Consider the following 10,216-nt stretch of genomic DNA (forward strand, 5'->3'; position numbering starts at 1 on the left):
AAGGAGGGTGAGCTAGTTCTCTGGCCTGTTTTAATAAAGGCACAACTCCCATTCATGAGGGCTCTACCCTCATGACCTAATTACCTCCCCAAGGCCCTACCTCCAAATATCATCACATTAGGATTAGATTCCGACATAAGAATTGGGGGGGGGGCAGACATTCAGACCATAACTGTCAAGGATCTTATCTGTATTAGTTCATTTCTATTGCTTATAACAAAATACTTAGAAATAGGTAATTTGTAAAAAAATGAAATTTACTTCTTACAGTTTTGGAGGCTTGAAAGTCCAAGATCCAGGGAACACATCTGGTGAGAGCCTTCTTTCTGGTGGTGAATTTCTACAGCCATGCAGGGTGTCACATGGCAAGCATGGGCTGAGCAGGAGAGAGCTGACCTGCTCACTTGCTCTCCATTTAAAGCCATGAGAACCAGGCCCATCACCCCATGGATGGACCCATCCATTCACAAGGGCACAGTCCTCACAATCTAATCACCTCTTACAGGCCCCACCTTTCAAATTCCGTAACTGGATTTCCCACCCTCTCAACACTGTTACAATAGAGATTAAGTTTCCAGTACAGGAAAGGTTGGGGGACACATTTGACCCATACCACAGTCAAAGATTCAACAACTAGACAAGGAAAGGGGTCCAACTTATCATACAATGTAAAACCTAAATACAATGCCCCATATATAAGGGACAACAAAAGAAAGAAATAGTTTTAGTGTCCACTATTTGTTTAAATTAATATTTACTATGACGTTTGAAAAATTGTTATTTCCTGACTCTGTCACTACTTCTACATTCATTAGTTGGCATCCTACTGTAAAGGACAGCTTTCTCTTTCTCCCCCCTCCTTTCCTTCCTTTCTTCTTTCCTTATCATTAGCATAGACTCTTAAAGCACTAACATTAAACAGTTCTAGATATGGCCCACAAGAGCACCTTCAAGCCGGCTCTGGTGTTGTCTGACATACTCCCCTTCTTTTATGAGTACTTCCCTGCTTTCTGGAACAAAAAGCTGATCCAGGCACATATTGTATTTCTCTGCCCAGACCTCAAATAGTTTATTTCTCCAAGAAGTCCCAGTTTGTTTAAGTTGGAAATGCTATCAAAAGCCACAATTTGGATGCTAGGTGCATGGGCTAAGTTTTGCTCTATGTTTGGATGGTTTTGAGATGACAGATACACAGTAAGATCAGTGAATTTTGCTGTCTTGTGCTCAGCTGCTGTAACACGGCCCCTTGGACTGGGGTAAGGTTGTGTGAAATCAGGCAATCTACAAAATTTTAAATGGTGGTGTTGGTGGTAAAGAAGAAAAGCAAATCTATGTCTGTTCTAGATTTTGAATAAATTTATTGAAACTAGTTTCTAAGGGACGAATCATTATTTATCTGAATTTCAACTCTTTTGATCTCTTTGATCAAATGAAGGATTATTAAATGTAATACTTTCAAAATTAAAAATAATATGCATGGTTTGAATCTATGCTTCAAAATTTCTTCTTCCTCATTCTTCTATTTATATAGCTGTATAGAAAAAATATCTAAAATGATACTTACCATATAACACTCCTAATTTTGAAGACTTGAGATGATTTATTAGTTCTTCATACTTTTCTGAATTGCCTGAATGTTTGAATGTTTTATAGTGATCATGCATCATTTTTATAAATATAATAAAGGCGTTATTCAAATGGCCTTTGATGTCACCATGGGTAAGACTTTGCTCACTTATATCCAAGAAATAAATTCACCTAAATTCACCCAGGCAGAAGAAATTCACCTCATATTTACAATAATGAGCAGTGATGCAAGCAATTCTGTATTTTAAAAAAATTGCTCTGCATGCCTAGAATTGAGGCCATTTTTACATTCAATCTGTTATAAATGTGAAAACTGGAAATTCCATAAAATGTGTCATGTAAATGCCCTTCTCTAATGGATGAACAAACTGAGTATCAAAGTAGTCATGTAGCTTCTTCAATGTTACAAACTAATTAGTGACATAACTAGAACAGCAATCAACTTGTCCCATTTCTGTATTAACCCCAGTAGAAGGCAGATTTTTAAAATTTTACATAAAACGAGAATAAAGTGCTCCAAACACTCAATAACAAGTAAGACAAAGAAGGACACTACATAATAACAAAATGATCAACTCCTCAGCAAGATATAACAATTATAAATAAATATATGTATACCAACATCAGGGTACCTAAATATATAAGCAAATATTAACAGAAGTGAAGGGAGAAATAGAGATGGCAGTACAATGATGGTAGAAACTTCAATACCCCATTTTGAGCAGCATGTAGAACATCCAGGCAGAAAATCAATAAGGAAGGAAACAGTGGACTTGAACAACATTATAGGCAAATGGATCTAGCAGGCACATACAGAACATTCCATCTGACAGCAGCAGAATACACATTTTTCCCAAGTGCACATAAAACATTCTCCAGAAGAGATTATATGTTAGACCACAAAACAAGTCTTAACAAATTTAAGATTCAAATCATGCCTAGTGTCTTTTCCAACCTCAATGGTATAAAACTAGAAATCAATAACAGAAGGAAAAATTCAGAGATATGTGGGAATTAAACAACACATTCCTAAGCAACTGATGGCTCAAAGAGGAAATCGAAAGGGAAATCAGAAACATCTTGAGACAAATGAAAATAAAAACACAACATCCCAAAACTTATAGGTTGTGACAAAAGCTCTAAGAGAGAGTTTATAGTGATAAATTCCTCTATTTAAAAAATAAAAAAGGTGCCCCTTCTCTCCATATGCAGGGTGACCACTTACAGCTGACCCATACTCATGACCTCCCTCAATCAATGTTTGGTCCCCTGTTCGTCTCTTTCTTCTGGACCCAGTTTTATGTTACAATGTTGTTATGGAATTAGTGTTACTTCAGGGCTTGCAGGCAAGGAGTGGTCTGCACTTTGTCAAAGGCGAGGGGGGCTGACGGAAATGATGCGAGACCTTTGCTCTTGTATGAGACCGGTCATTTCTCCACCACACTAGGACTCAGGGAACCATTCTGGAGGACAGGGTCGTGTAGAGGGAGGGCAGAAGAGCGGAACAGGGAAACTGAAGTTGGGGTGGGCAAAGGAGGGGGAGGTTTAGAGGAATCTTGGGGAGACCCCAGATACTATTTCCATACAGTGATACCACCTGTTTTCATATTGGCAGTAAACAAACCAGGAGTTTGGTGATTTTGGTATAGTTACCCGGCGGAATAGAAAATTTAATATTTGGTTGAGTTTTCATTTTAAATTCCTTCCTTGTTAATGGTAGGTTTAATAAATGGTGATTTTCATAATACTCTAAAACAGAATAATTGATTTCATAATGTTTATTTTAAAAGCAGTACATTTAAATGCAAATTAAAGTGTTTTGCAGCTGCTGGTCTCACAAAAGAAAAGTGGTTCAGAGAATTCAAAAATTAATTTTCTATTTTGAAGGTGTTCGTCTGAGGCTGCCCTGACCCCCAGCTGGCCACCAGACAGAGGAAGGCCTCTCACCCTAGGAGCTGCCTTGAGAATCAACAGAAATTCCTCTCTACTCAGGAAAATGTGTAAGATATGTAAAATCATCACCTTTCCTCTTCTCTCCTTCCCGTCTCCCAAGCCCCCAGCCTATCTTTTTTGCTCAACCCAGTCCACTTGCTGTGATTTCAGCAAAACAAACAAACAAAAAGCAAAGAAGGGAATCTCTTTATATACAAATGACTCACAACCAGGCTTTGAATGAAAGAATGAGGGAGATATGAAAAAACAATTTATGGTGTGTTTCTACGCACCAGGCATTCTAGACATTAACAAACACAATAAGCCCCAGTCTTCTGGAGCTTATATTCTAGTGGGAGAAGAGATACTATAAAAACATGAATGAATCATTATATATTAAAATGTTAGAGAATGATAATGCTATTAAGAAAAATAGAGCAGAAAAGGGGATAGAGAATACTAGAAATGGTAGAAATGTACTATGGCAGAGGAGACCTCTGATCGTCTAATAGTTTTGCTAGTAAGGCCCACCTTAGACAAAAACAGAAGCCCACCTCTCACCAAGCTCTCTATAGCAAGACTACTAGGGAGACCAACATCTCTACACTGAGACAAATAGACATCAGAGGAGTACTGGGAAAAAAAGAAACCTTCCCCATCATTTGGACGTGCCTGCAGGGTGGTGCGCCCCCACTGAAAACCTTGAATCTTGTCCATTTCCCTCACTCTGCACATGCAAAAGGGTCAACAAGATGGCCAAGTCACGAAGACAGTTCCTGGCCAGAGTTTCTGTGACTGGTCTTCTTCCTGAGTTCTTTACAACAGTTAGCCATATTAACATCATTAATCAATGCCTTATTTGTGTTTTGAGTAGAACAAAAATATGATTGAAAAAAGATTAAAGAACTCTTGCATCTTAACCTTGGTGTTTGTTATTTTTGTCCACATTTTGGAACTTCATTGGATTGCTCTAAGGGTTTAATATGTAAGTCAATGACTCATAGGTTATAATTTCTGGAAAAGGGACTAAGGAAAAGAAAAACAAAACCTGTAGTTTGTGTGCACACCTCAGAGAGCACATCCAGCACAGAAGGTTCCCTTGAAAAGAGCTTCCAGGTTGCCAGATATCTTGATCATACATCTCATTTCAACATGCTTACTTCTCTTAGCTTGTAGAATGACTACACAAGAAGGAGTAGAATAGATGTCCTGTTAAATCTATTTGTTACCTTAAAATGTACATGAGATTTTAAAAATATTAATTGTGAAAGTAGCATATTATTAATGCATAATGATTTTTAGTTTTAAATAATTTCAAACTTACAGATTTTAAAACTTGAGACTTTCGAGAAAGGACTGTCTCTCTATCAAATTGTGGTTTCACTACACCTCAAGTAATGACCCGTGCAGTTGGGAGCTGCTATACCATTGAAAAGTTTATCAATCTTATCTCCTTCATAGTAAAGAAAATTTACTGAGAACTCCTTTGTGTTAGACACCACTCTAGTTCTTTCATGAGAGTATCTCACATAACCCTACAAATTCATTTTCTTATTTGTGGAACAGGCACAGAGAGGTGAGGTGACTTGAGGTCTCACCACTAACAAGTGGCAGAACCAAGTATAAATTTCAACAGGCTCACTCTGGAACCCATGTCTTTAAAAGCTGTGTTCCACAGTCCCCCAAAGCTAGACAAGTGGATTAGATTATGCTTTAGTGTGAGCACCCCAAAACCTCCTGAGAGCACTTGGGGCAGTAACGGTGTCCTGGCTGCAGATACAGGATGCTTTTGGCAGCAGCAAGCAGAGAAACAGCTCTTTTTTTTTTTTCTGTTTTAAAAATAAAGTTCTACATACAATTTAATTTGAACAATGTCTCTAGGACTAAAAAAAAAGTTCGGAAAAAGTTTGAAACAGCTAATGACTTGCATTTTCTCTGACAATCCTTGCTTATGCCTCTGTCTATAGTGACTACATGTAATTTTAAGTTGTGTTAAATTTAGTCAGTTGAATCGTTACAATTTATGTCTCCAAAAATAAACCACAATAATTATGTCAACATAAAATGCCATTTTTTTCTTTATTGCACTGCCCTGTGAGACATGATAATTTCCAGTTAGCAACAAGACTTTACTGGAGATGTTATACTCCTATTGTTCAAAAGCAAAGGCATCTGCGAGGTATAAAAACTGGGGGGCTTGAGTAGGTGGGCCTTCTGGTTAAGTGAACATTTTGGTTGATTCGGTCTTCAGAGAAAGATATTTGTCTACTATTTTGTATTGGTACATCAAAGCCAAAATGCAGTGACATTTTGGGACTTCTTTAAAATCACTGTCCTAAGTGTGAGTCCTCATTGTCCAGGATCATAGCGGTAGCTGTAGAAGGTGGTGATTGTGCTGAATGAATGAATGGATGGAAGCTAAGCCCCAGGACACGGCCTGGAATTTATCCGCACCTGTTTATTTGCTTTATGTAAACATCTACTGTGCACTGCCTGACGAATGCTTCTATTACAAAAACAGAATTCAGAGGGATCGGCCTTTGGCTCAATGTCTAGGGCGACCAAGTGTTTGAGCATTTACTTCATTTCTATGCTGATGTTTTCATTCCTGGTCCTGGCCTTGAGCTGACCCACATGTGATGATCAAGGGACAGATAAGCTATATTTGGAAGGTGTGACCTAGTCTCTCAGCAGTCACACCCACAGGAGTTCCATGTCCCCGTCGTTTCGTATAAATATATGTTAGAACATAAGCCAGACACCAGGAGTGAACTCAGCCTTTCAGCAGGAGATGACCTCAGTAAGCAAGAGCTGAAGGAGGAAGCTTGGGCTCTACCTGAGAGGGGTCCTTTGAATAGTGACAGAGCCACCCTTCTAGTGAGTGTGTGTGCATGTGTGTGTCAGCTTAAAAGGCCTGAAGTCACACCAGGGTTTTTCAGGATCATCTTCATTGCTTGATTCAAATCCTTTCTCTTAAGAAAAAGCTCTGAAAGGAATGCTAAATATTACTGCCTTTAACAAAACCATTAACAAAACAAATGCTTATTATATAGAATGGGGCAAGGTTATTAAGGAAGTCATTTCACTTGCTAAGTTTTGTGGGAATTTTATTATCCATCATGCCATTTAAGAGAAAAAAGAAAATAAAAAATAAGTGCTTCTGGGGAGTACTGTGATTAGATATTAATTTTCAGAGAGCTCTGGTTAATGTGAAACATTTTATTGCAGTTACAATTGCGGGGGGCGGAGTTGGTGACTGATTTCCTCGCTCTTGTGTTTAATAAGCAAAGTGGTCCATCAGCCATCGAGTGGAAGCTGGATTCAAAAAAGAAAATGTAGGAAAGCTGATGTTGAAAGTGAGCTTCTTTAATATGACTAGTTCCTTCTTGGCCTTTTGGCTAAGATCAAGTATAGTATCTGTTCTCATATGTTTAATGTGCCTCTCACTGAGCAGTCTGGTTCTTTTCTTTCCTTTTCTTTCTTTCTTTTTTTGTGGGGGGGAGAGGCAGGTTGTTGTTATTTTATTAACTTTTTGGAAACAAAGTAAGTGGTCAAATTGTGAACTACAGGAGACATCGTCAGGAGTGAAGTCCTCGCCCTTCCGCCTGATGTCAACATCAGTGCCTCCATGGTTACAGGAATGGAGCTGTGATACAGTGAAAATGTTTCCAGCAGGGTTGGTGGCCTGTGACTCAGCATCTCAATCCTCAGTTTCCCCATCTGATGATAGTGACAGTCACGCCTGCACTACGCTCCTCAGCATTATAGTGAGCTGCAAATGAAGTAAACGATGTTAGTGGATTTTCAACTTCCACTGCCTTACAAATATTATATTACTCTTACACATAGGCTGTGTTGACCCTGGTAGGGTAACACTGACAGCTGCTCAGGCCTCACGTAGAAGTGCTATTTCCTTGTTGACTAGGTAATTAGAGAACCAAAAAGTGCTCGGTATCTGGGAACAAAGGGACACGAGCTGTGCAGGAAGGCACCAGGGAAAAGAGCTTTGGGGAGCTTTGCGCCTAAGGTCAGCTTTGCAGACCTCCCACTGTGATTGGGGTCAGTACTACCAGGGGGCCACAAAAGTCAGCAGAGCAAACTACTCAGTGTGGAGATCCCATTTGGAGGGGACCAACCTTAGCCATAGCTGTGCTCTCCTCCTCCTTTTTAGCCACACCCTTACCTTCTTCCTCTAGTTCCCAAACACTCTATTAGAGTCCCCTCATTTCAAGCCACAATTCCATGATCTGCCTGAGAATCCTTGGCTAGGCAATAACAAAGGGATACAATGCTGTGAGCAAAGGCTGCCTCTGATTGCACTTGTGCTGGGTGACACTGCACAGGCTCTGATGCACGGATAGCTGAAGAGCTCCTTACCTGAGGGGACACTGCAATCTGTTTTGACAACCTTCCTATTGTTGTTGCCACACTATGATAGATGAGGAGGTTTTAACCACCTTGTCTTGGTGCAGTGACAAGCCTGTTATTTTGACTTAAGATAATTTCCCCATGTCAAGTTCTAATCAGAAACCCACACTTCATAAGAACGCACCTTGCATAGTACGTAGCATGCATTTTCCATAAATGTTGTCTTTACACCTGGTTGATATAGGATGAAATTACATCAGCCACAGAGCCAACTCTGACAGACAGCGATGGTGCCACTAATCATCATTTCATTGCTACAGCAGATTTCCTTCACTGCCAGGGCACCCTGCTCTTGCTCTGTCAGAACAGTCTTAGTGTGCACTGCATTGTCTTAGAGTCATTTCCGACTCTCCCACGTCATGTGAACTCCTTGAAATCAGAGACACGCCTTCACTTATGTTTCTGTTCCCAACTCCCAGCACAGTACTTACAACACAGTGGGGACCAAAGAAATATTTTTGACTCAAAATGAATTGACTATGCTCAACATCACTCAGCATCTGGGAAATGCAAATCAAAACCACATTGAGATACCATCTAACCCCAGTTAGGATGGCTAAAATCCAAAAGACTATGAACGATAAATGCTGGCGAGGCTGTGGAGAAAAAGGAACTTTCATACATTGTTGGTGGGACTGCAAAATGGTGCAGCCTCTATGGAAAATGGTATGGAGGTTCCTCAAACAATTGCAGATAGATCTACCATACGACCCAGCTATCCCACTGTTGGGAATATACCCAGAGGAATGGAAATCATCAAGTCGAAGGTATACCTGTTTCCCAATGTTTATCGCAGCACTCTTTACAATAGCCAAGAGTTGGAACCAGCCCAAATGCCCATCATCGGATGAGTGGATATGGAAAATGTGGTACATCTACACAATGGAATACTACTCAGCTATAAAAACGAATGAAATACTGCCATTTGCAACAACATGGATGGACCTTGAGAGAATTATATTAAGTGAAACGAGTCAGGCACAGAAAGAGAAATACCACATGTTCTCACTTATTGGTGGGAGCTAAAAATTAATATATAAATTCACACACACAAACTGGGGGGGGAAGAAGATATAACAACTACAATTATTTGAAGTTGATACGACAAGCAAACAGAAAGGACATTGTTGGGGGGGAGGGGGGGAGGGAGGAGGGAGGGAGGTTTTGGTGATGGGGAGCAATAATCAGCCACAATGTATATCGACAAAATAAAATCAAGAAAAAAAAATGAATTGACTAGAGTAGTGGCTATTAAAATAATATTTCAAAAACACTTGCAAGTAAATGCTAAAGAATTGCACTTGAAATAAATTATAAAAAAAATAAATAAATAAGTAATTGGTCTAAAATACCAAGTGCCCTAATGATGTGAAATTTACCCAACTTGTTAGAATATCTTCTGTGGTTTGAAATGATCTTCTTTTGATATTTCAGGAATGCATGTTTTGCAAAGCCCTGGATTGATAGAAATCTCACAAACAGATAATAAATCACTTTGAAATTTCCAGAACAGATGCTGGAATATAAAGATGTAAAGAGGAGTAAAGGTATTGAGAAAAGCATCGTTTCTACCAATCTTTTTAAAGGCAGGTATAACAAGTGCCCTGTCTACTGCACTCGCAGTGGTCTAAATAAGGTGCATGATAGAGAGCCTGGTAGAGCACCAGGTCAAGGATTTGCTAAGTGCTTACTATCAATCAATGGACCAGTCACTCAACATGCATTAATTAAGTGCCTAATGTGGGTAAAGCACCAGGCAGGGGATGTGAGGAGGTCACTGTGGCATGAGGCATCGTTTACCACAATCAGCATGTAACGGCTATAAATAATTTAAGACAGACGGTAATTAAATGCTATGGCACAGACTAGAAAAGAATAGAAATTCTGAAGAGATGAGTGGTCAAGGGAAGGATTCATTGCAGAAGTGGATCTGGAGCTGAGTCCTGAAGAGTGAGCAGGACTTGAAGAGGAAGAGAGGGAAGCATCAAGGCGAGCCCTGGGCAGGGGTGGGCAAAGGCCAGGGGCAGAGTGGGGAAGGACGCTGTCCAGGGTGCTGAGCCACAGGGAGAAGGACCGTGAGAGTCAAGAGTAATTAATACTTGAAACCATGGAAAGCAAGGAGCCTCTACAGGATTTTAAGGAGAGAAACTCTCTAAGGAAAGTGGAGCTGAAATAATCTGAATGTGAAAGACGAAGCCAGGACATGGGCAGCAGAGTATCAATCCTGTTTACGTCTGTTTTCAGAGTGGGTTACTGTGGTTTAAATTGC

At 39.8% G+C, this 10,216-nt stretch overlaps 1 pseudogene; it reads left to right on the forward strand.

The window, feature by feature from the left end:
* The first annotated feature begins 6,897 nt into the window (after window positions 1–6,897).
* LOC134381320 (U2 spliceosomal RNA) lies at window positions 6,898–6,995 on the forward strand (annotated as a pseudogene).
* The last annotated feature ends 3,221 nt before the right edge of the window (window positions 6,996–10,216 follow it).

The sequence above is a fragment of the Cynocephalus volans genome, chromosome 6 (assembly GCF_027409185.1).
Source record: "Cynocephalus volans isolate mCynVol1 chromosome 6, mCynVol1.pri, whole genome shotgun sequence".
Lineage (NCBI taxonomy): Eukaryota > Metazoa > Chordata > Mammalia > Dermoptera > Cynocephalidae > Cynocephalus > Cynocephalus volans.